We start from the raw sequence: 27,173 nt of genomic DNA on the forward strand, positions 1-27,173 counted from the left end.
TGTAACAGGAATCAATCCATACGCGTTTCTAGCTACATGGCTCTTAAACACAGTGTTCAAGAGCCATGTAGCTCGAAATGTGTATGGATTGATTCCTGTTACACACACCACCCCTCTTTATTGCTTTGTTGTCTGAGATGCCCAATTTATTATCAATTTCATTCTTAAAGGATTTCCAATAAAGATTTTGTGAATTTTTAATTACTCCGGTGTGTTGATCTGGTTCCAACTCCAATTTCCTCAACTACCTCCAGCGCTGTGCAGCAGCGGGGACGCCGTGCTCCTCCCGGACTGGAACAGCATCTCAGGGGTGAGCTGAATTTTTTCTTATTTAATGTTATATTTCTCAAGAAAAGCATCCAGACTCTTCTTCAATTTTTGTAGTGAATCACTCATTACAAACATCATCTGGCAGAGAGTTCCACAGTCTCACTGCTCTTACAGTAAAGAATCCGCGTCTGTGGTAATGATTAAACCTTCTTTCCTCTAGACGTAGAGGATCCCCTTTTGTCCCCATCGCAGGCCTAAGTAAAAAAGCTCATTATACACATCTCTGTATTGTCCCCTCATATATTTGTACATTGCAGCAGGATCGCCCCTAAGCCTTCGTTTTTCCAAACCGAAAAACCCCAAGTTTGATAATCTGTCTTGGTATTGCAGTCCACCCATTCCCTTAATAACCTTGGTTGTTCTTCTCTGTACTCACTCTAGTTCAGTTATGTCCTTCTTATACACTGGAGACCAAAATTGTACAGAGTATTCTAAGTGGGGTAGCAATGGTGACTTGTATGGTGGCAAAACCAATGTTCTTGCCATGAGTGTCTATGCCTCTTTTAATGCATCCCATCATTTTCTTTGCCTTGACAGCAGCTGCCTGACACTGGTCACTAAAGTGAAGTTTGCCGTCCACCCATACACCCAAGTCTTACTCAGTGACTGTTTTACCCAGTGTTTTACGATTTAGTTCATAATTATTTATTTTATTTCCTCTGCTCAAGTGGAAAGTGGTGACTACCTGTTCTTTTTTATTAAATTAAAAATAATAATGCTCCCTCAGGCCTCTTTATAATAGTAATATTAATGATAAAAATATTAGATGACCCCACACGGTTTAGGGAAAGTGTCACTGAATGCAGAAGCCGGGTCTAAGCTCCTAATAAACACTACCCACCTCCTGCCCTGCTGTGTTATTACAGGCTTTATTCCCCTGCAAGCCTAAGCAGCAGAATGCCGGTATCTCCTCTTCCTGCTCCATTTCACCTGCTGTCAGTAATGCAAAGTACCTGGGCCCTGTTTTAAAGCCTCTTGTTAACCCCCTCCCACCATGTATCTATAGCATCGGCGTCTCTGCCCCCTGCTGGCGTAGCGTACATTTACATACCGTATCATACGTGTACGTTACGGTAAGCTCGGACCAATGAGAGGAAGCATCCGGCGCTCAGAGGAAGTATCCGGCACCCAATCAGAGGGACAGCTGTAACATCACGTGCCGTTAGCTGCTGGTCTGAGATTGGCTGGCGGCTGCTTCCTGTGATTGGGCGGAGCTTACAGTAATGTACGGGACACTACATGTAGGGTACAGCAGCGGAGAGAGACCGGCGGTCGGGCGGAATCCAGCGTGGAGCCACAGAGCACCGATGAGTGTGTGTGTTCTGGCGGGTCTGGCAGTGGCATGGGGTTATTTGGTGGTGGCAGCGTGTTTGGTGGATCCAGCGGCGACCCCAGGAGCGGCTCTGACAACGGCAGCGTCTCTGGCGGTGTGTCCGGCTGTGCTTGGAGCAGCGTTTGCAGTGGCGGGTGCAGCCAGGGTGTCCTGTGCCATCTTGGGACACTCATGTGCTTCCTGCCGGGCACGGCCGCGGTGCCTTATGGGATTCGTTCACTTCGCAAACTGCCAATTATGTAAGTACATAGCCTCCCATTGCTTAGTGTTCTTGATTGTCTTTGTGGGCACACTCTCCTCCGTAGTGTAAAAACAAGGCAGCAGCGCAAGTGCGAATGCTCGCTGGGTTATGTCATCATCTTTGCCAGTGATGGTGCATCGGAGACCAGAGCTGTGGAGTCAAAGTCGGAGTCGTGGAGCCTGAGTCGGTGCCAATTTTGGTGGAGTCGGTATAAAAGGGACTGACTCAGACTCCAAAAATATATAATAAATTGGGTACGGTAGTGCAATGCAATATTTGCAAATTATTATGTTCTACATATCTTGATTATTATAGCAATGATTAAAAGGCTTATGTTCACATGATGCTACAATAAATGTATCACCTAAACATCAGCAATGTACGAAGGAGTCAGTCATGGAGTCGGAGTCAGGGAAATTGAGGAGTCAGTGGTTTGGCTTACCGACTCCACAGCCCTGGAGACAGCCAGGCAAGTGTCGCTGCTGCAGTTGTGTGTGCCTTTCCCAGAATTTCGCGCAGTATCCTAGATGCCAAATTGCAGCATCTGTATCCAGGATCGTGCATCTACCTAATAATGCATGTTGCAGCAGCCTCCAAGATGCATTATCAGTAGGAATAGATATATTCAGATGCTGAATATGGACAAATATTTTCAATTAACACTACCCCACCACTATACTAGAGAAGCAAACAAAACCATCTCAAACTTTTATTTAAAATATTTTATTTACTGGAAAAAGTAATGAGGCAGAGGGCAAAAACATTTAATACAAAAAAAAATAAATTCATATATGTACTCTTTTAAAAACAAAGGAAAGAAATTCTGCATTAATGAGCCTTGTCATTTATTCATAACTCTGTCAATCTTGCACCAATGCCATCCAGACATGACATCCACATTTGGAAATCTCAATCCCCTTTTTTTGCCAAGAAACATCTAAAGGAGTTATTCAAGTCTCCAACGCTTGGTTACCTAAATAGAAAAAAATAAATAATATAATATATATATATATTAGATGGTGGCCCGCTTCTAACGCATCGGGTATTCTAGAATATATATGTAGGCTGCTGGGGTGTATATAGAGGCTGCTGGAGTATATATAGAGGCTGCTGCTGCTGGGCTGTATATAGAGGCTGCTGGGCTGTATATAGAGGCTGCTGCTGCTGGGGTGTACTGACCAGAAAATGTGACTGCCTCAGCCAATCACAGGCCATAGTTAACCGGATTTACCCAAAGTCCATTTTCCCTAATATGGGTAAATCCAGTTAATTTGTAGCATATAGCACAGTGGGTAACCGAAGTTCATTTTTCCCTAATCTGGTGAACAACTGCAGTATATGATACTACTTAACCGTTTTTACTCAAAATGAAGGGACTTTGTCGTTTTTTAGACCCTGGGTCACTGCCCCCCCGTGCTGGATCTGCCCCCGCAGTGTTCGCTTTCTACCCTCCATCCCACGTGCTGGCTCTTATGCAGTGGGTGAGAGCGGGCAGAGTAGGCGTGAGTGGGTAGAGCAGAGTGAGGGTAGTAGCAGAGAGCGGGACAGCGGGGGGACAGTGGGAGACAGGAGAACACAAAGGGAGACAGTAGAGCACAATGGGGTCAGTGGAACACAGCGGCGAAGAGCAGAGAAGGGGTCAGTGGAGCATAGCAAGCAAAGCAGGGTACAGCGGAGTACAGCAGGGGACATTAGAGCAGAGAAGGGGTCAGCGGAGCAGAGTGGGGGACAGCAAAACAGAGAAGGGTTCAGCAGAGCTCAGCGGGGGTTAGCAGAGAAGGGTCAGTGGAGCACAGCGGGGGACTGCAGAGCAGAGAAGGGGTAAGCAGAGCATAATGGGAGACAGCAGAGCACAGTGGGGGACAGCAGAGTAGAGAAGGGGTCAGTGGAGCACAGCGGGGAAAAAGCGGAGCAGAGAAGGGTCAGTGGAGCACAGCGGGGGACACCAGAGGAGGGGTTAGCAGACCACAGAGGGGGACAGCGGAGCAGAAAAGGGGTCAGCGGAGCATAGCTGGGGACAGCGCAGCACAGTGGGGGATAGCGAAGCAGAGAAGGGTCAGTGGAGCACAGTAGGAACAGAGAAGGTCAGTAGAGCAGAGAAGGGGTGTGTGTGTATATACACATGCGGTGTGTGTATATGTGTTCCCTCGCCCGACATCGCCGCAGCGCTGCCTGCACCCACCTCCGTGTAGCCACAGCCTCTAGGAAAGACCGCGGCTTGCGGCCTGTGCACGGAGGTGGCTGCAGGCAGCGCAGTGGCGATGTCGGGCGAAGGGGAATGGAGGAAGGGTCCCAGCGACGGCGGGTCCAGGCGGCGGGTGGGTTCCACTTCCGGTGAGCGTGGTTCAATTCTCGCGGCAACTCGCGGCTGGACTGCGCCTGTCCCTGATTGGTTCTGGCCGGCCGGGATTGGTTCAGCGACGCGGGATTTCGGTTACGGAAGTGGAACCACAAGGCAATTATATAGTGAACACACATTTCACATACAGTGACAGAACTACCCAACTCTGAGACCTTATTGTTCCCACACAGCCTGTCCTTGGGTGGCTCCGTCTGAGATAAGGTGTTATATTCAGCTAGGATGCATTTTAAAAAGATTTCTCTCTCCAGTCAGGGTGATGAAGGACTGTATCCCTTATCTGCATTATACACCACAGGGAACCCTGGTTTTACAGATTTCTGCTGCCTTCACCATAGCCCATAGGAGACATAATATATTACCTTATTGTATGATTAGACACTAACATGTCCCTGTGGACATTACAGCTGTGTTAAAAAAACAAACAAAAAAATGAGATAAGGCGACACTCTCACCCTTCCTGGGGATGGATGGCACAGTGAGCACCATTTATGGCCTCCCTCCAGGCAGGAGCAGAACCTGCAGGGGGGGCGAGTATAGGAGCAGTGAAAAGAGAAAAAAAACATCACATGGACTGTGAATGCCAGTTTGAAAAAAGAAATATGAAGCATTTCCCACCTTTGGTCCCTAGAGGGAGGGCTTACAATGTTTCTAGTTTGAAAGAAAAAAAAATGTGATGCTTCTCCCCTTTTGGTCTTTAGAGGGGGGCTTGCAATGTTAAAAATTTATAGCACACCCCCTGTAACTGATGAACTATAAATTCAGTGGCCTGAACACAGAGCATTGTCAGAAGGTTCCGGTAAATCCAGGTAACTGCTAGCATAGTGCACAGCAAGGCAATCTGATAAACCACTATCCACTAGAGAATGAAATCCACCCAATGTACAGAGTCACTGCTGCCCCAAGAAAGATTGAAGAAAACAACCAGCGTGTATTTGTTGTTTTAGGAAATAGGCTGTGAGACTTTTTTTTTTTTTTTTTTTTTTTTTTACAGGCTAGGTTTTATTTTTACATGGTGTTTTTTAATACAGATCCCATGGTGTTGTGGATCCGCCGGCTGCTGGGCGTAAGTATGTACCTTACCTACCAGTGTCTTACATCTGCCAATATGTATAACATTTTTTATTCACTTCTGGGTGTCTATGGGTAGATTACCTTACTTGATGCAATACGCAGTCACACTGTGACAGTGATACCACATGGAACGGTGTGAAGTCTACCATTTTGTCATGTCTGCAGCTTTTTGAGCGCTTTATGAATGTGTAAGGCCGTATTCCCTTTGACAGTAGTTGCACGGTGCATCACCAGTCTTATACTGTTTTTTTAGAACATATACCACGAGGACATACCTGACCTGCCCAGTTTGCTCTAAAGTATTAGAGCGACTGGACAAACATCTACACGGAGTGTGCATGACCCAGAATTCTGCCGAGGAGAGGAAAGCCGCTACTGCTGATGCAAGGGCCAGAGTTAGAAAATCACATCCAAAGGGACAAGCATAGACGAGGAGGACATTATGTCTCTTCAAACATTGGCCAACGTAATCCCTTTCCTTGAGGATAGAGGGTTCCTCATAGTCCGGAAGCCAACTGCGGCCAGGTAGGCTCCACTTTTTCCTATCAATCTTTTGGCTATATCACATGACTTTGTATGTTTAATATATTAGTGTTGAATGATCTGATCGGCCCAACTTCAGGATGGATCAGGCGCTTTTTTGGCTGACTGGGTTTAAGGTTAGGGCCGATCACCGATTGTCGGTCAGATTGGGTCGATGCTTTTGACCCCATCTAACCCAGGATGGCTCATCACCATTTGATATGCATGTCCGTTAATCAGGTGGCTTTTTATAAATTTACAGTACTGTCCAATGTGAGGAGCAGACTGCAGGTGCCAGCAGCACTGCCCCTGCGGTGGAATATGAAGTGGTCCAGGAGATCGAGATGTCCGAGAGTGTGTAAGTGTCTGCCAGTCAGCCAGTCTGTGTCAGTCAGTCTGCATCAGTCAGTCTGTCTGTCTGTCTAACTCACACATAATGCTTTCTTTCCTCGCAGTGCCAGTGCCGTGCATCCCTCTGCTCAGTCAACTCAAGAATCTCCTTCAAGAGAAGAAGACTACCAGAGATCGCCTGTACAGTGAGTTTATTGCTTAGTCTTTTCATTAGGATACACCCAGCATTCAGTTATCCGGTGAACCACTGCACCATATGCTACTACTTAACCGGAATTACTTAAAATGAAGGGACTTTGTCGTTTTTTAGACCCAGAGTCACTCCCACTGTCAGAGGTGCGGGCATTCAGGTGTCTGATGCCCGTCCCAGCTGGCCAGGGGAGATACCACCACCAGCAGCCGCGTCCCAGCTGGCCAGGGGGGGGGACACCACCACCAGCAGCCGCGTCCCAGCTGGCCAGGGGAGATACCACCACCAGCAGCCGCGTCCCACCTGGCTAGGGGGGACACCACCACCAGCAGCCGCGTCCCAGCTGGCCGGGGGGGAAACCACCACCAGCAGCCGCGTCCCAGTTGGCCATGGGGGGACACCACCACCAGCAGCCGCGTCCCAGCTGGCCAGGGGGGGGGGGGACACCACCACCAGCAGCTGAGTCCCAGCTGGCCAGTGGGGGACACCACCACCAGCAGCCACGTCCCAGCTGGCCAGGGGGGGACACCACCACCAGCAGCCGCGTCCCAGCTGGCCAGGGGCGGGAAACCACCACCAGCAGCCGCATCCCAGCTGGCCAGGCGGGGGAACCACCACCAGCAGCCGCGTCCCAGCTGGCCAGGGGGGAAACCACCACCAGCAGCCGCATCCCAGCTGGCCAGGGGGGGACACCACCACCAGCAGCCGCATCCCAGCTGGCCAGGGGGGAGAAACCACCACCAGCAGCCGCGTCCCAGCTGGCCAGGGGGGGACACCACCACCAGCAGCCGCGTCCCAGCTGGCAAGGGAGGGACACCACCACCAGCAGCCGCGTCCCAGCTGGCCAGGGGGGAGACGGCCTTTGCTGGCTCACGCCATACACACATATATACTCAAACCAAGGAAGAAGAGGATAGCCGGGTTGCGTTATCATGGAGGCTGGAGAGCCGCGTCTCCACAATGCTTCATTATCTAACTGAAGAAAAAAAAAAAAGGGAAATTAATTTGCAATAATATAAATAAATATATAATATATTATGATACAATATATAATATATATATAAGACCACCAGCAGCCACGTCCCAGCTGGCCAGGTGGGACACCACCACCAGCAGCCGCGTCCCAGCTGGCCAGTTGGGACATACACATAAAGAAACACACATACACAGGGAGTAAGGCACACAGGAGGAAGACAGCACACAAGGGGGAAGAGCTCCTATCGGAACGTCACCCCCCTCCCGATGCGATAGCATCGGGCTTCCAACTAGTATAATATATATATATACACACTAGATGGTTGACCGATTCTAACGCATCGGGTATTCTAGAATATGTATGCGGTACACCGGGCGCAATCAGCACAGCAGTTTTTACATTTGGTGCCAATATCGCTGATTGCTCCCGGCCGCGACCAATCAGCACAGAGGTTTTTAAATTTGGCGCCAATATAGCTGATTGGTCGCTGCCGACGGCCGCGGCGCTGCTTGTGCGGGTACTTCCGCTGCGAGCAGCTGGGAGATGACCGGCTGCTCGCAGCAGAAGCATCCCGAATGGTGGCGCCGCTGCCCGGTCCTCCCTTCACTCTTACAGTCGGGAGATCAGCGGTCCTAGCCGCTGAACTCCCAACGGTAGCCGCATGGAGGTCAGCGGCGCCGCCGGTCGGGGTAGTTCTGCTGCGATCAGCCGGTCATCTCCCGGCTGCATAGCCGCTGACCTCCGTGCGGCAGATGAGCCGCTAACGGCCGCCATCTTTTTTCTGAAATCCCGCGTCGCTTATTGGCTGCGGCCGGACCAATCAGCGACGGGGGATTTCCTGGACAGACAATTATATATATTAGATTTTATTTATGAAGATTTAGGAATAATGCAATACATGCGGGCAGGCGTGCGGCGGTGTAGGTGTGCAGTGGTGTGTATGAGCGGCGGCTGTGTGCCCCGATGGCTGTGTCACCCTGTGGCTGTGTCACCTTGTGGCTTTGTACTCCTGTAGCTATGTCCTTCTGTCTCTGGCTGTCTCCCCCGTGTGCGCTCTCTGTCTGTGCCTGTCCCCCTGTCTCTGGCTGTCCCCCATGTCCCCCTGTCTCTGGCTGTCCCCCATGTTCCCCTGTGTATCTGGCTGTCCCCCTGTCTCTGGCTGTCCCCCATGTCCCTCTGTCTCTGGCTGTCCCCCATGTCCCCCTGTCTCTGGCTGTCCCCCATGTCCCCCTGTGTCTCTGGCTGTCCCCCATGTCCCCCTGTGTCTCTGGCTGTCCCCCATGTCCCCCTGTGTCTCTGGCTGTCCCCCTGTGTCTCTGGCTGTCCCCCATGTCCCCCTGTGTCTCTGGCTGTCCCCCTGTCTCTGGCTGTCCCCCATGTCCCCCTGTGTGTCCCCCTGTGGCTCTGCTGCAGGCACCACCCCCTGTCCTCTGCTCCTGTCCTGTGTGGCCCTGTGTCCCCCTGTTCTGGTCCTTTGCCCCAGTCCTGTTGGGACATAGGATCGTTGAGTGTACCTCAGTTAAGGATGACAGCAGCCGGCGGGCATCCTCTGCTCTTTGAAGAAAATGGCAGACACGGCACTAGAGACAGCCTCCGCCTCTCCGGGAAGGGAGAGTTCTGTTCTCCCGCGGAGGCTCTTTGGAGTTGTAGTTCTCCAGGCGCTGTCACTGCCTCTTCTGGCCTGGGCGTGGACTACATCTCCCAGCATGCTGTGCGGCTTCGGCCTCAGACAGACAGCTGGCTTCCCAGCAGCGTCACGTCCCCCCGCCCCCCAGCCATTCACACAGGGACGGGGAAAGGAGGAAACAGAGCAGGCTGGAACATTGAGCCCGCGCCTCCCTCTCCCCCTCCCCCCACGGCCATTCTACATTGTGCTCCGGACGGGGCCACAAGCAGATCACCCTGTCCCTGCCTCTGATGCCACACTGTACACTGCCCCCCACATTGAGCCCGCAGCCCGTGCGCGTCCCCTACCGGCCGTTAACATTGTACATTGCACAATGAGTGACAAGCCAGCCGGCTCCGAGTCAAACACCCTGACTCCGCCCCCGCCGTGCAACATCCCCGTTTTACGCGATTTGAGGGTCTTTTGAAGTATTTTTTTTGCGGCGGCCATCATCCGGGGGAGGGGCTGATGATACCACACGCACTTAAAATTCAATCTGCAGCAAAAAAGTCACTGACCCCGTTTTTCACATGAAATTTGCAAAATAACAATAAGCGTACGTGCGGACACGCCTCCGTTCAGCGCAGCGTCCGTTATCACGCTCATCGCATGAATTACGGAAAAAAAACGTAAACTTTCTCTTTTTTTGGGCGCACTTTTTTTTCCACCCTATTGGGCTAGCTAAAGGCGAAACTGTCCATGGACAGCCCGCCACCTGCTGCTCGTTCACCGCATTGCATCTCCTAACCCAGATAATGGTGTTTGAGGGTTCCGTGGTCTGCTGCACCACCTGCCTGGGGTCGGCAGATCGCATGGCCCTAATCCGGTTAATTTGTGCACTTTGTGATTTTGGGGTGATCTTTTTCGTGCAAATAGGGCGTAGTCGCAGAGGCGCGGGAGAGGCGGCATATCGTTCGGCCGGTCTCGGCGGTGGGGCACGCACCGGTCTCGCGACCGCCGGGGCGACGGAACGGCTGCAGCGGCCCAAAGAAGCGCCACGGCGAGGGGGAAAAAAATCCGCAAAAGCGGAGATGCTGCCCTCCGGGGCGTCGCCCCAGGGCCCGGCGTACCGATTTTCGAGGCAATCCGCCAAAATTTCCGTTTTTCCAGAGTCAGGCTGTAACCCTTCAGGTGGGAATGCTGCACTCGGAGAGGATCTCCTTTCATGTGCTATCCGGACTCTCTCACTCCCTTTTGCTAGGTCTTGCCTGGCTACAGAGACATGAACCCATCCTGAATTGGTGATCTGGTGAGGTGCTCCGTTGGGGGCAGGATTGTCATGAGACTTGCCTGGTTCCGGTTCGTCTGGCTCGACCTCCGTCTACTCCGGCTAATCTACCTGGTCTGCCGGCACACTACTGGTCCTATGCGGACGTCTTCGACAAGAAGGAAGCTGAGACACTACCACCTCATAGGCTGTATGATTGCCCTATCGACCTGGTACCCGTTGCTTCTCCTCCCCGCGGGCGTATCTACCCCTTGTCGCTGGCTGAGACCCGGGCCATGACTGAGTACATCGAGGAGAATCTTGCTAGGGCATTCATCCAGAAATCTACTTCCCCGGCTGGAGCAGGATTCTTCTTCATTAAAAAGAAAGACGGCTCGCTTCGGCCGTGTATTGAATACAGGGGTCTTAACCAGATTAACATCAAGAATATGTACCCCCTGCCTCTAATCTCGGAGCTGTTCGAGTGCCTTAAAGGCGCAAGGGTCATCACCAGTCTCGATCTTCGTGGGGCATACAATTTGGTCCGGATCCGCCAGGAAGACGAGTGGAAGACGGCATTCAACACCCGGGACGGTCACTATGAATACCGCGTGATGCCCTTTGGTCTCTGTAATGCCCCAGCCGTCTTCCAGGAGCTGGTTAACGACATCTTCCGTGATCTCTTGTATTCTTGCGTAGTGGTGTACCTGGATGATATCTTGGTCTTCTCTCCGGATCTGCCCACACACCGGAGGAATGTTCGTCAGGTTCTGCTAAGGCTCCGGCAGAATCGTCTCTACGCAAGACTTGAGAAATGTCTCTTCGAACAGACTTCCCTTCCGTTCCTGGGATATATTATCTCCGAGACTGGTCTTCGGATGGACCCCGAGAAGTTTTCTGCCGTCTTAAAATGGCCCCGACCGGAGGCGTTGAAGGCGATTCAGCGATTCCTGGGCTTCACAAATTATTACCGCCTCTTCATCCCTCATTTCTCCTTTCGGACTGCTCCCATCTCCACGCTCACCCGTAAGGGAGCAAATCCCAAGGAATGGACTTCCGAAGCGGAGGAGGCCTTCGTCTCCCTAAAACAAGCTTTCTCCTCCGCCCCTGTGCTGCACCGTCCGGATTGCAACAAGCAGTTCTTCCTGGAGGTTGATGGTTCCTCCTCCGGAGCCGGAGCGGTGCTCACCCAGAAATCCCCATCCGGGAGAATGGTAACCTGTGGCTTCTTCTCCAAGCTCTTCTCCTCATCGAGCGCAACTACTCCATAGGAGATCGTGAGCTGCTTGCCATCAAATTGGCGCTGGAGGAGTGGCGCTACCTGCTGGAAGGGGCTCTGCACCCGGTGATCATCTACACAGATCACAAAAACCTGGCCTCTTTACAAAACGCCCAGAGACTCAATCCGCGTCAGGCCCGGTGGTCTCTGTTCTTTGCCAGTAAGTGTAGGGATAGTCCAGGCGGAAAGGAAAATAAAGTGGCAAATCTACTGTATTACTGAAGCTAGAAACGGAGGGTGCTGTGCCTGATACTGCGTGTGCCAATCGGATGTCCTTGAACTGTCCAGTAAACTTTTGTTGGTTAAAGTGAATTGGATGTGCACTGAGTTGTGTACGGCTGTTCCTAAATATGTATTTAGTGCCCCAAAGTCGTAGTCTATATGCCTTTAAGATGTAGCAGAGCCAGCAGCTGCCTGATTATGTTTGCACAATGTTAATATTTTAGTTTGCAGATAATGTACACGAGAATTCAGTACATACACACGTGGTCAAAATTGTTGATACTCCTCATTTAATGAAAGAAAAACCCACAATGGTCACAGAAATAACTTGAATCTGACAAAAATAATAATAAATTAAAAATCTATGAAAATGAACAAAATGAAAGTCAGTCATTGCTTTTTAACCCTGCTTCCACAGAATTTAAAAAAAAATGAAACTCATGAAATAGACCTGGACAGAAATGATGGTACCCCTGAAAATAATGTGACAAAAGGGACATGATAAATCAAGTTGTGTCCACTAATTAGCATCACATGTGTCTACAATCTTGTAATCAGTTAGTGGGCCTGTATATAGGGCTACAGATACTCACTGTGCTGTTTGGTGACATGGTGTGTACCACACTCAACATGGACCAGAGGAAGCAAAGGAAAGAGTTGTCTCAGGAGATTAGAAACAAAATTAGAGACAAGCATGTTAAGGGTAAAGGTTATAAGACCATCTCCAAGCAGCTTGATGTTCCTGTGACTACAGTTGCACATATTATTCAGAAATGTAAGATCCATGGGAGTGTAGCCAACCTCCCTGGACATAGCCGCAGGAGGAAAATTGATGACAAATCAAAGAGACGGATAATACGAATGGTAACAAAAGAGCCCAGGATAACTTCTAAAGAGATTAAAGGTGAACTTCAAGCTCAAGGAACATCAGTGTCAGATCGCACCATCCGTCGTTGTTTGATCCAAAGTGGACTTCATGGGAGACGACCAAGGAGAACACCATTGTTGAAAAAAAGTCATAAAAAAGCCAGACTGGAATTTCCCAAACTACATGTTGTCAAGCCACAAAGCCTCTGGGAGAATGTCCTATGGAATGATGAGACAAAAATGGAAGTTTTTGGCAAGGCACATCAGCCATGTTCACAGACGGAAAAATGAAGCATATCAAGAAAAGAACACTGTCCCTACTGTGAAACATGGAGGAGGCTCTGTTATGTTCTGGGGATGGTTTGCTGCATTTGGCACAGGGTGTCTTGAATCTGTGCAGGGTACAATGAAATCTCAAGACTATCAAGAGATTCTAGAGAGAAATTTGCTGCTCAGTGTCAGAAAGCTTGGTCTCAGTCGCAGGTCATGGGTCTTACAACAGGATAATGACCCAAAACACACAGCTAAAAACACCCAAGAATGGCTAAGAGGAAAACATTGGACTATTCTGAAGTGGCCTTCTATGAGCCCTGACCTAAATCCTATTGAGCATCTTTGGAAAGAGCTGAAACACGCCGTCTGGAAAAGGCAACCTTCAAACACGAGACAACTGGAGCAGTTTGCTCATGAGGAGTGGGCCAAAATACCTGTCGAGAGGTACAGAAGTCTCATTGACAGTTACAGGAATCGTTTGATTGCAGTGATTGCCTCAAAAGGTTGTTCAACAAAATATTAAGTTAAGAAGAACCATCATTTCTGTCCAGGCCGATTTCATGAGTTTATTTTTTTTTAAATTCTGTGGAAGCAGAGTTGGAAAGCAATGTCTGACTTTCATTTGTTCATTTCAAAGATTTTAGTTTATTATTACTAATAACTAACTAATTTCAATCTGTCTTGGAGTTTCCTATAGCTTGTAACATGTCATAGATATAATTACATATATCTTTTCCCCCATGCACTTGCACTTTAGTCTATTTACATGTACGCACGTTCCATATACTTGTTGTGTATTACAGTATTTGGCATTATATGGATATACTATGTATACTGTATATCCATTTGATGTATCGTCACTCATTTTATTATTCCTGCACTTTCTTTACTTTTCTATCATTAATAAATAGGTTTTCCTATAATTCAGTCTCACTCCTGTGCACTTATTTTTTATTATACTTTATTTTTTATTAATTATTTTTTCACTTTCAATATGGGACTTCTAGCACTTATATATCAATATGGTGATCTAATATTTTTATTTGTGTATTCTTCTGAGTGTACATCCTCCTTTTTCCCCTCATTAATAGTATAATTGCCAGACCTGAAATACCAAGCACTTTCCACCTATTGTGTCCCCCATTTCCTTGTAGATTGTAAGCTTGCGAGCAGGGACCTCACTCCTGATGTAACTGTTTAAACTGTCTTACCTTGTATTGAATTTATTGTTTGTATATGTCCCCGCTTAATTGTAAAGTGCTGCGGAATATGTTGGCGCTATATAAATAAAAATTATTATTATTATTATTATGTCCACTTTATCACTGGGGTTCTGTTTATATAATATAACTTCTATTTTTTTATCCCCAGTTGGTTATTAATTATCTAATGATTTGCACTGTTTTCATTCTCATACACCTTTCTATGATTATATCAAGGGACGACCATCATGACACTTCCTTGCTTCCTTTATGACTGAAGTATTGATTAATGGCTCTATGCTGGGGAGATCTTATGATGTGCTTATCCTTACTTGGATTTGGTGCATCTCTTTCCATACTGCGATAAGCTTTCCCGTGGTGTGCGCTTTCGGTTGCAGGCCGAATTAGGTTGCCGTGATGACGTGTCCTCCAACGTCACTTCTCCCCTCCTCCCGGGCTGACGCGTCGGCCGGTGGGCGGGGCCTGGTGACATGGTACGCTGCTGCTGCGGCTTCTGGAAGCGCCGATGCAGCCACACGTGAGTACACTGAGCACGGCCCAATATAAGGGAGCTTCCCTGCCCCCTATGTATCCTTCCCCCCGAAGAAGCGGCACGTAAAACGCGCGTTGGGGTTGTCCTTTTTCTCACAGTCACCAGGTTGTATTGCTTCTTCCCTCCACTCCCTATATACCTGCCGTGTTATGATGTCTTATGTTTGCTTTATGCTGAATGGATCTCTCTTGACACTACAGTCTATATTGCATTTTAATCAGAACTCAGCTATATGTCTTCTCGTCATAACTCCTGGTCTTCCTAGGGTTTTTGTGGAAGTGTTACCATATTGAGTTTTAATTTTTTTTGCTTCAAGGTTATATACAGCACTATCTGTGGACTCTGTTTCCTCATATATATTGCATGCAACACTTTATAGCCTCTACTGATAGTTTATTCTCTTGACAGGTTTTCATACCGTTGAGTTTATTTGTGTGACTCTATACCTTGGGTCCTCACTATCACTAATTGCTATATTATTATTATTTTTTCTATTTCATGTGACACTTTACAGATTTTTTCTGATTGATTGGATAGGCCTTCTATGCCTTTATATTATCCTTGTATGTGCTGATACCTATTACCTCGCTCATACTCTCGGTCATACTCCCAACCTACAGACTGTGGGATCCTTCTATTTACTTCTCCTTTTTTAGTACTGTGTTTTTTACTGACTGTTTTAATGAATTGAAATAAATATTGATTTTATTGGCATCTATTCTTCATTTATTTTGATTGGATTGCTTTAAGACTGAAGTATTGCATTTAATAGGCCCCTTTACGCCTTTGGATTAAAATGTGATATGTTGCAGTTGTGCAAAGTACTTATGCAAAAGACATGTAAATTATACTTGTGACGAATGCAAACAGTAAATTTAGCACCGTGAACCTTATTTACCATTTTATATAGAAAAACTGAACTTTTTATTTATTTATTTATTTTTTTTTTAAATATATTTACATACAGTTTGATGTGACTAGTAATAGTTTACAGTTATATAAAGATTATTTTTTATGTGCAAAGGTGCAATATGCATGAATATTGCAATAAGGTCATGTAACATTTTTTGATACAATAAAAATTAAGTTTTGATTTCATTTTTCATTTGTTTATGAACAACCATGTTCACATACAGTATAATAATGCAACAGGTATTCAAATAAAACACTTAAATTAGCTAAAAATCAAGACTTTAATATGTCCGGTCAAAAATGACGGAACATTATAAGTGTATAGTAGACCCGAACAGAACAGCAGGGTTAAGTCAAAACAATTTGAGCAACTCGGAATTTGTTTTACATTTTTTAGACTTTTTAAGTTTGTGGAAGCAGTGGCACAGAGAACGCGGACTCAGTGGTACAATAAAACAAGTTGTTTATTAACTATTTACAAAATTATTAAATTATATTTCAATGACAATACAGACAGTGTAGAGCGATCTCTGCGCTCTCTCTCTGTCTCTTGCTTGTGGTCACCGTCTGGCCCTGTTTCTGGGCCTGTTTATCTGAACGATGCCCTATAAAATATCAAACGTAGCGCTACAGCACTAACAAGTATGACACCAATAGCTTAGCTGTCGACTAGATATCCTTGATTTTCCCTGACACAGGTAACCACTGTCTGTTACGCTCACTAAACCTTGCGTGGCTCAGTTATACTCCTACTGAGCTTCACACCAAGAACATGTGCTGAGTACAATTACCACTGTAACATCAATATTCACATAAAGTATATGCAACATACATCGTTGTACAGGGTCGGACTGGGGTGTCTGGGGCCCACAGGGAGAACTGACTCTAGGGGCCCACCTACAGCCATATGCAAATATCTGTTATCCGCTATCCCTGTTATAGTGGAGCATTGACTGGCGGCTCCTGCACATCTACTGTGCGACACTAACTGGGATGTAGAATTACGGTAGTTTGCATTAAAGCGGTTCTTTGGTTAAAACAAGTTATCACCGATCCATGGGATCCACAGGATCGGTGATCACTTATTGATCGTTTGGGTCCGAACATTGGAAAACGCGCCTATCAGAAGAATGGGGAAGTTTCATCCCTGACAGGACACTTATCCCCATTTTAAAATGCAGCTTCCAAAAAAGAGCAGCGCTCACAGTCACTGAGGGAATGAATGGATCAGTGGTCACATCTCACCAGTGACATTATACACAGGAGCTCTGTATATAGTGCACAGGTAATACAGTGGTCACCAGTGACATTATACACAGGAGCTCTGTATATAGTGTACAGATAATACAGTGGTCACCAGTGACATTATACACAGGAGCTCTGTATATAGTGTACAGGTAATACAGTGGTCACCAGTGACATTATACACAGGAGCTCTGTATATAGTGTATAGTGTACAGGTAATACAGTGATCGCCAGTGACATTATACACAGGAGCTCTGTATATAGTGTACAGAGTACAGGTAATACAGTGACCACCAGTGACATTATACACTGGAGCTCAGTATATAGTGTCAGTGTACAGGTAATACAGGGTTCACCAGTGACATTATACACAGGAGTTCCGTATATAGTGTCAGTGTACAGGTAATACAGTGATCACCAGTGACATTATACACTGGAGCTCTGTATTTAGTGTACAGGTATTACAGTGGTCACCAGTGACATTATACACAGGAGCTCTGTATATAGTGTACAAGTAATACAGTGGTCACCGGTGACATTATACACAGGAGCTCTGTATATAGTGTACAGGTAATACAGTGGTCACCAGTGACATTATACACAGGAGCTCTGTACATAGTGTATAGTGTAAGGTAATACAGTGATCACCAGTGACATTATACACAGGAGCTCTGTATATAGTGCACAGGTAATACAGTGGTCACCAGTGACATTATACACAGGAGCTCTGTATATAGTGTACAGATAATACAATGGTCACCAGTGACATTATACACAGGAGCTCTGTATATAGTGTACAGGTAATACAGTGGTCACCAGTGACATTATATACAGGAGCTCTGTATATAGTGTATACCGTTGTTTGATCCAAAGTGAACTTCATGTAAGACGACCAAGGAGAACACCATTGTTGAAAAAAAAAATAATAAAAAAGCGAGACTGGAATTTGCCAAACTACATGTTGACAAGCCACAAAGCTTCTGAGAGAATGTACTATGGACAGATGAGACAAAAATGGAAGTTTTTGGCAAGGCACATCAGCTCTATGTTCACAGATGGAAAAATGAAGCATATCAAGAAAAGAACACTGTCCCTACTGTGAAACATGGGGGAGGCTGTTATGTTCTGGGGCTGCTTTGCTGCATCTGGCACTACCAAAGGGATTCTAGAGAGAAATGTGCTGCCCAGTGTCAGAAAGCTTGGTCTCAGTCGCAGGTCATGGGTCTTGCAACAGGATAATGACCCAAAACACACAGCTAAAAACACCCAAGAATGGCTAAGAGGAAAACATTGGACTATTCTGAAGTGGCCTTCTATGAGCCCTGACCTAAATCCTATGGAGCATCTTTGGAAAGAGCTGAAACATGCCGTCTGGAGAAGGCAACCTTCACACACAAGACAACTGGAGCAGTTTGCTCATGAGGAGTGGGCCAAAATAGCTGTCGAGAGGTGCAGAAGTCTCATTGACAGTTACAGGAATGGTTTGATTGCAGTGATTGCCTCAAAAGGTTGTTCAACAAAATATTAAGTTAAGAAGAACCATCATTTCTGTCCAGGCCTATTTCATGAGGTTAATTTTTTTTTAAATTCTGTGGAAGCAGAAAAGCAATGTCTGACTTTGATTTGTTCATTTTCAAAAATTAGTAATTTATCAGATTCAAGTTATTTCTGTGACCATTGTGGGTTTTTCTTTCATTAAACGAGGGGTACCAACAATTTTGACCACGTGTGTAGTGTAAGTGTACATGTAATACACTGACTCACCAGTGATGTCTCTAGGTGAAGTCCTTCATCTTCGCTTTTCTTCTTCATCTGGCACAGACAGCTATCACCTCTTCCAGCCAGGAATCATCTCTGCAGAAAATAACACACAGTTATCAATAACTGATCTCTTCTAGAGAATATTCCCACTTTTCCCCCCGACTTCTACACTACACCAGTTGAAGAAAAAAAGCAACATAGTGCCGTCCTGCACAGTAACAGGACCCCTCTTTTGTCCCATCCCATGGAAAACAATTTCCTAAAAAGTAAATTATATTACAGAAGTAATAATGTAATAATAATAATTGGAATCTAAAGTAATAATGTTCCCCACTGGTCACCATAAACTAATAAAGTATGTTCCTCAATCTGGCTCCCAAACAGTAATTAAGTCCCTTGTCTAGCCAGGCACCCCCATATGTCCCTTCTGGCCACCATTTGTCTAGTGTGACCCCTCCATATATTTATCCCAGCACACGTGTATCGAGCCTGCCCCCTCCTATATACCCATCCTAGCCCCCCCATGTGGCCAGTCTGCCCTCCCCACATATCCATCCTTGCCTCCATGTTTCCAGCCTGCGCCCCCATATATCCCACCCATATATCCTCCATGTGTCCAGCCTGCCCTCTACATACACATCCTGGCCTCCATGTGTCCAGCCTCCCCCCCTCATAAATCCATACTGCCCTTACCCCCTGCATATATCCATCCTGACACCCCCCATATATCCAGCGTGCCCCTCCATATATTTATGCTAGCCCATGTGTATCGAGCCCGCCCCCCCCACGTATTCATCCTAGCCCCCCATGTGTCCAGTCTGTCTCCCCCCCATATATCCATCCTGGCCTCCATGTTTTCAGCCTGCCCCCCCATATATCCATCCTGGCCTCCATGAGTCCAGCCTGCCCCCCCCATATATCCTTCCTGGCCTCCATGAGTCCAGCCTGCCCCCCCATATATCCATCCTGCCCCCCATATATCCATCCTGGCCTCCATGTGTCCAGCCTGCCCACCCCCCTTTGCCTGGGTCCAGCCAGGGTTCCCCCTTGTGTGTCCAGCCAGGGCCCCCCCTTGTGTGTCCAGCCAGGGCTCCCCCTTGTGTGTCCAGCCAGGGCTCCCCCTTGTGTGTCCAGCCAGGGCTCCCCCCCTTGTGAGTCCAGCCAGGGCTCCCCCCTTGTGTGTCCAGCCGGGCCCCCCCTTGCGTGTCCAGCCAGGGTTCCCCCTTGTGTGTCCAGCCAGGGACCCCGTTGCGTATCCAGCCAGGGCTCCCCCCTCCTGTGTCCAGCTTGGCCCCCCCCTCATGTGTCCAGCTTGGCCCCCCCTCGTGTGTCCAGCCAGGGTTCCCCCTTGTGTGTCCAGCCAAGGCCCCCCCTCGTGTGTCCAGCCAGGGTTCCCCCCTCTTGTGTCCCGCCAGGGTTCCCCCCTTGTGTGTCCCGCCAGGGTTCCCCCCTTGTGTGTCCCGCCAGGGTTCCCCCTTGTGTGTCCAGCCAGGGTTCCCCCCTTGTGTGTCCAGTCAGCTACCCCCTTGTGTATCCAGCCAGGCTACCCCCTTGTGTGTCCAGCCAGGGTTCCCCCCTTGTGTGTCCATCCAGGACCACCGCTTTTGTGTCCAGTTGACTCCCCATCTTGTGTGTCCAGCCAGCCTACCCCCTTGTATGTCCAGCTGGGCTCGCCTTGTGTGTCCAGCCAGGGTTGCCCCTTGTGTGTCCAGGGAGGGTTCCCCCCCTGTGTGTCCAGCCAGGCTACCCCCTTGTGTGTCTGTCCAGCTGGGCCCCCCCTTGTGTGTCTGTCCAGCTGGGCCCCCCCTTGTGTGTCTGTCCAGCTGGGCCCCCCCTTGTGTGTCCAGCTGGGCCCCCCCTTGTGTGTCCAGCTGGCCCCCGCCTTGTGTTTTCTAGCCAGTGGGTCCAGACCATTACACACACACACACACACACACACACCTCTTACCTTCCTGAGCTCCCGTGCGGTGTCCTCCTTCTCCTGAGTTGCGCGCCTCCTTCACAGCAGGCGCATGACGATGACGTCATACACCTACCGGCGAAGGGAGACACGCAGCTTCAGCTGCTTCACTGGGACGTGCGCCGCGGTGGTTCAGGTAATGAACGCTGCGTGCGCGCGTCCCTGCATACACTGTGCCTGCGCTTTTAAAGGGCCCGTGCCCCTTAAAACCGCAGGATTTTTTTTTGTTCTCTTCTCCCCCCTCTACTCTGCAGCAGGGGGCGGGGCCCACCGGGAAATTTCCCGGTATCCCGCCAGCCCAGACCGACCCTGTCGTTGTATGAATATTGGTATAAATGCACACTAATCTATAATAGTTAAAGATAGACTGGACTGTCAGCCAATGGTGTCTGGGTCGAATCAGTATGGGCCTCCGTCAACCTGCTCTATTTTCCCATGGCAGTCGCCGCCCCAGACCCTAACAGGAGCCCACACTACACTTTCCTGCAAGGATGAAAGTCTCACACTGTGGGCCATAGTCAATTTCTTCTACCACAGACCTTCTGTCCTTGCCTCCAATTTCCAGAGAGAGACAACTCATGCTCCCTTCTGCTCACATAACCGAATTTCTGTCCTTCCAATTGGGTCTACGCTCACACGACCGAATTTCCATTTCTGCAATCGGGTCTGTGCTATCTGCTATCTTTAGCCTCGACAATCAGGATCTCCTAGCCTCTGTAAGTGACTCGCCCAGGGTGATGGGGATGACTCGGTACCCGGGCCTTTCGCCTGACCTTCGGGATGTCACGGTGGTCGGCTCCCGGGCCCGTACTCTGGGGTCAGCTTTTAAAAAGGGATTGGTTTGTTTATTAGTTTTATTAAAATTCGTGACGCCACCTGTGGTTTCTGGTGAGATTCACCAGCGCTGCGGCAGTCCACTGAGGCCGGTGATAAGGCAGCTTAGATGGTATCGCTTCCCACAGGTGGAGCAGGGCCTCAGGGCAGCGTAGGAGGGGGGATGCAGGGCAGGCGAGACAAATCCAGGTCAGAGCAAGAACAGGGACGGACACGATAGTCACTTCAGTACCTTTTACTGGTGGAAATTCAGACACATCCCAGAGCACTGTAGGGTGAAGGGTGCATATCAGAATCCTCCCCAATGAGCGGGTGTAGGGCCTCCTGTTTCTTGCCTCTGCGTAGTAAGTTTCTGACCTGCCTGGAGCTAGGCCTAACTTTGTCTCTGTCCTGCGCTGGCTGACCTTGTGGTAGGGCCTTTTCTTGGAATACACGCTCCCAGCTTACGGGGCCTATGTGTCTCCTGGCTCTGTTACGTATCAGCACTTTAGCGATCCTGGGACCTGTAGTTCTCCAGGGATTCCGGTTATACCTTACTGGGTCATAGAGATCCCGGTAAGCTCGGATCCGGTGTCCGGTAATGCTTCGGGGTGAGCTAGTTAAGCTCCTTTGCCCCCTATGTACTAACTTCTCCACTTGCCTTCGGCCTTCTCGGGCCCTCACTAGGCTATACACACTAACGGCAGCTTGCCACGCTTCACCGATCTTATGGCGCCGGCACACCTAAGCTCACTATTCAGAGCTACAACTGAGTCTGGACTGTGCTCCACTGCAGGAACTCTCTCAACAGACTTGACTAGGCTGAGCTCAACTCTGTATTCAGGTCTGTGCTTGCTGAACTCTCCAGAGGAACTGAACTGCCTGGCTCCACCTTCCCTTTTTATATCCGTAACGGGCTCCCTCTGCTGGTCTGAGGTGGAAGGTGGAGATGTGTGAATGTTTATGGGGGCCTCTTGTGGAGGATTCCATCAATGCACTCTTCCAGGATCTGTGATACCAAGCGCAGCTGGGCGTCACATTCCCCCCTAGCAAAGCTTAGCACTCCCGGTACATTTTATAACAATAAGAAACATTAACAATCTTCCCTTTATGGGAGGCACCAAGCTTAAACGTTGCATAATAATATCAACAAATACAAAGTGTCCTCAGAATTCAAGTCTCTTGTGGTGAGGTTCCCAAACAGGATGTCCATCTCACAGAGTAGAGTACTTGGTGGTTTGAGGGACCTGTCCCAAACCCTCAACGTAGGCCCTGGGGTGGCTGCAGGGCATGGAGATCCCGAGTTGGACCTCCAATAGAGCCACTCCAGACAGGTTTTCCTTCGGTGGTCACCTAAAGGGGCACTCCTGGGAGCGCAATTATATACAATAAATAGTTTTTGGGCTGCACACAGTCCTCAGCCACGAAGTTCTTTATGCAAACAATAAAGGAATTAATCAGGTAAAGTGTCCATGTCACTTGAACTGTTCAATAATAAAGCAAAGCACAAAATAATATACATTAGTACAGTACATTACAATTTAATACCCCAGGGGTAACTATCTACATTTGTCAGAGGTTAGCTATCTTACTGCTTGTACCTGAGAGGGGGTTTACCTCGCGTGCTACGTGTTGATCTGCGTAGTGCGGTGGTCTGTGAGGTATCAATGTCTGTACTATCAATTACCCTACCAGTTCTACGTGTGACTATGTTGTAAAACTGCCTTAACCTCTCTCTGGAACTGGTAAGTCTACCATTGGCTGGGCCTTCTTGCTCTACTCCTGCCGGGGATCCTTCGTCCGGGGATTCTTCTTGAGCTGGCTCTTCTGCGGCACTAGGCTCTTCTGCAGCACTTACAGGTTCAACTTGCTGTGGAGGGTCTTCTGGTTGTTGAAAGAATTGGAGTATTGGAAAGATTACTGCTCCTCCTAGTTGGGGCCAATCTGCTGGGAAGTCTCCTAAGTCAGTATGGATTACTGCTTTTTAGGCTCCTCCTGGATAATGAAAGGCACTTCTTCTTGGGGTTTCAGTAGATTTGGACATAACTTTAGATGGTCCCTGGATACTGTGGCAGTTGTCCTTCCTCCATCTCGACTAATTATGCAGGTCTTCTTATTATCAAATCTTGACTTCAGCACAGTGTAGGGTTCTTTCTCTCACTGGTCATCAAGTTTGTGGTTCCTTCTTTTCCTTTTCAATACTATTTCACCAGGTGTGAAAGGCTCTGCGGGTGCACGTTTATTGTAGTGGGCCTCTTGCTTATCCCTCACCCAGGTGAGACTGTCCTCGACACAGGCTTGTACCCTTCTGTACTGCTCTTGTCTGGTCATGTCCCAGTCCTCAGTGGTCACATCCGCTTCTGGTTCTACTACACCAAGCTCCAGATCCATAGGCAACTTCCCAGGTCTTGCACGCATAAGATATGCCGGAGTACAATTGGTGGAACTCACGGGTATGTGGTTGTACAGATCCACTAGGTCAGGTAGTAGGTCTGGCCACTGATTTCTCTCCTCAAGTGGTATGATCTTCAGCAGGTCGATGATGATGTTGTTCATCTTTTCACAGAAACCGTTGGTTTGTGGGTGGTACGGTGTAGTTCTTATCTTTTTACACCCGTACAGATGGCACAACTCCTTAAACAATTCAGCCTCAAAGGCCGGGCCTTGGTCCATCAGCACCTGCTCAGGGTATCCATGGAGTCCGCAGAAACACGCCTGGAAGGTCTTTGCTGCTGTCTCCGCCGTCAGGTCCTTGACGGGGGCGACCACCAGGAACCTAGAGTAGTGATCCACCATGGTCAGGGCGTAGGAGTACCCTGACCTGCTGGGTGACAACTTGACATGGTCCAGGGCCACGATCTCCAGGGGTCGAATCGTCTTGATGGGTTGCAGGGGTGCCTTCTGGCTGCTGTAGTCTTTTCTTCTGAGGCCACAGGGTCCACAGTCTTGGCACCACCGCTCAATGGAGCTGCGCATTACTACCCAGTAGAATCGACACTTCAGCAGGGTCTCTAGCTTTTTCCAGCCAAAGTGTCCCGCCTAATCGTGGTAGGCCTCCAACACCATTTCTTGCGGCCCGCCCGGTATTTAATTGTAAATTGGTAATTTGGCAGCTGAGCCATCCATCGTTGTTCCAGTGCTCCTAGCTTGGCTGTTTCAAGATGGGTCAAAGGGTTGTTATCAGTGAAGGCAGTGAACTTGCTGGAGGCCAGGTAGTGCTTAAATCTTTCAGTGATGGCCCAGACCAAGGCCAGGAACTCCAAATTGAAGCTGCTATAGTTCTCTGGGTTCCTCTCGGTCGGGCGGAGCTTCCTGCTTGCGTATGCGATTAACTTCTCCTGGCCATTCTGCTTCTGACTTAAGACAGCTCCCAGCCCTTCGTTGCTGGCATCTGTATACAGCAGGAACGGTTGGCTGTAGTCAGGGTAGGCTAGGATCTCATCGCCTGTCAGGATCTCCTTCATCTCCTGAAATGACTCGACTTGCTCCTTACCCCAGTGGAATGGGGGATTTCTGCCTTTGGGGGACTGCCCTACCAGGAGGTCTTGCAGAGGGGCTGCTTTCTTAGTATAGTCTTTTACAAACCTCTGGTAGTATCCTACTAGTCCCAGGAACTGATGCACCTCCTTGAGGTTCTTCGGCTCCGGCCACTTCTGGATGGCAGCGATCTTCTCCGGGTCTGGTGCTACCCCTTCCGGACTGACAATGTGCCCCAGGTACTGTACCTTTCTCTTGAGCAGGTGGCACTTTGAGGGCTTCAGCTTCATCCCATACCGGGACAGTGAATCAAATACCTCTGCCAGGTGTTTCAAGTGGTCCTCGTACGTTCTGGAGTACACTATCACGTCATCCAGGTATAGTAACACAGTCTCGGAGTTGCGGTGTCCCAGGCAGCACTCCATCAATCTCTGGAGCGTTCCAGGGGCATTGCAGAATCCAAACGGCATACTGTTGAACTCGCAGAGTCCCATCGGGGTTGTAAAGGCCGTCTTCTCCCGATCCTCCTCAGCCACAGCTACTTGCCAGTACCCACTAGTGAGGTCAAGGGTGGAAAAGTAATTTGCAGACTTTAAGGCAGCTAGGGACTCCTCTATGTGTGGTAAAGGGTATGCATCTTTATGTGTAATGCGATTTACTTGTCGGTAATCTACACACATTCTCATGCTCCCATCCTTTTTCCTAACTAGCACTAGGGGAGCTGCCCAGGGACTACAACTATCCCTTATTACCCCCGCCTTTCTCATGTCGTGCCACATTTCCTTAGCCTTCTGGTAGTGAGCTGGTGGTATAGGCCTGTAACGTTCATTGATTGGGGCATGGTCGCCTGTGGGGATATGATGTTGAACCCCCTTAATCCTCCCGAAGTCAAGTGGATGTTTACTGAACACCTGCGAGTATTCTTGAACCACCCGGTGTACACCCTGTTTTTGATGGGCAGAAGTGGTGTCTGTCCCAACATGGAGCTGTTGACACCAATCCTCCACCTGGGTTGCAGGGTCATTATCCTCCACTTCATCTGGTGAGGCTAAGGACTCCGTCTTGTGAATACAATTGTTATTTACAGCATGTAATTTGGCAACAGTGGCATAACGTGGCAATCTGACCTCATCTTCCCCACAGTTGAGAAGACGGACGGGCACCCTCCCATTGCGTACATCTACCACTCCTCTGGTGGTTAAGAGCGTGGGTCTGTGCTCGGAGCAAAGGGGTTCTACTACCGCCTGGTAGCTCTGTCCTCTAAGACCTATAGCAGCTCTACACCAGATGAGCATTTCACTCATTGGGGGGACGACAATGGGTGTGGGGTCCGTTACACGCACATTACCAATTTCACCTTCCGCTAACCTTACTTGCTGTTGGTACATCAGGACTCGGATCTCCTTCTGCAGCGCCCTCCTCTGTCCCGGTCTGGCAGTGTCAGCTATCTGTTGGAGCAAGAACACAACCTCTCCCAAACAGTTACCAACAATGTTTGCTTCGGGGTGAGCTAGTTAAGCTCCTCTGCCCCCTATGTACTAACTTCTCCACTCGCCTTCTGCCTTCTCGGGCCCTCACTAGGCTATACACACTAACGGCAGCTTGCCACGCTTCACTGATCTTATGGCGCCGGCACACCTAAGCTCACTATTCAGAGCTACAACTGAGTCTGGACTGTGCTCCACTGCAGGAACTCTCTCAACAGACTTGACTAGGCTGAGCTCAACTCTGTATTCAGGTCTGTACTTGCTGAACTCTCCAGAGGAACTGAACTGCCTGGCTCCACCTTCCCTTTTTATATCCCTAACGGGCTCCCTCTGCTGGTCTGAGGTGGAAGGTGGAGATGTGTGAATGTTTATGGGGGCCTCTTGTGGAGGATTCCATCAATGCACTCTTCCAGGATCTGTGATACCAAGCGCAGCTGGGCGTCACATAAGGACTCTGCACCCCTTGCTTAATCCACATCCAATATTGATCTTGTGTTTCTGGACACACTCATCACCTACGTCAGGCCTAGCTACCACAGGTGACTTGTTACAAGTCGGGGCGACGACTGACTTCCTGGCCTGACCCCTGTGGCTTTTGTATTTTTCTGCTGCAGATCACATGTCCCCTGTGTACCTAGCTCTGCTTTCCTCTCATTCAGCCTGCCTTCTGTCCTTTGGTTCCAATACCCTTTCAGGGTCCTACACCTATATTCCTGATCACTACATGGCAGCATCTGCCCACAAATACCTTACAGCTCATTTCTATTATATGAATCACTCACTCTCCTTACATTCCTCCTCTCTTTAAGCTCATCAGTACTTGGATGAGAAAGGTTACTTATGCTCTAGATGCTCCTTGGCGGTGGTCTCAGA

Source organism: Phyllobates terribilis, unplaced genomic scaffold (genome assembly GCF_046119375.1).
Source record: "Phyllobates terribilis strain yellow unplaced genomic scaffold, ASM4611937v1 Scaffold_3__8_contigs__length_932513732, whole genome shotgun sequence".
Classification (NCBI taxonomy): domain Eukaryota; kingdom Metazoa; phylum Chordata; class Amphibia; order Anura; family Dendrobatidae; genus Phyllobates; species Phyllobates terribilis.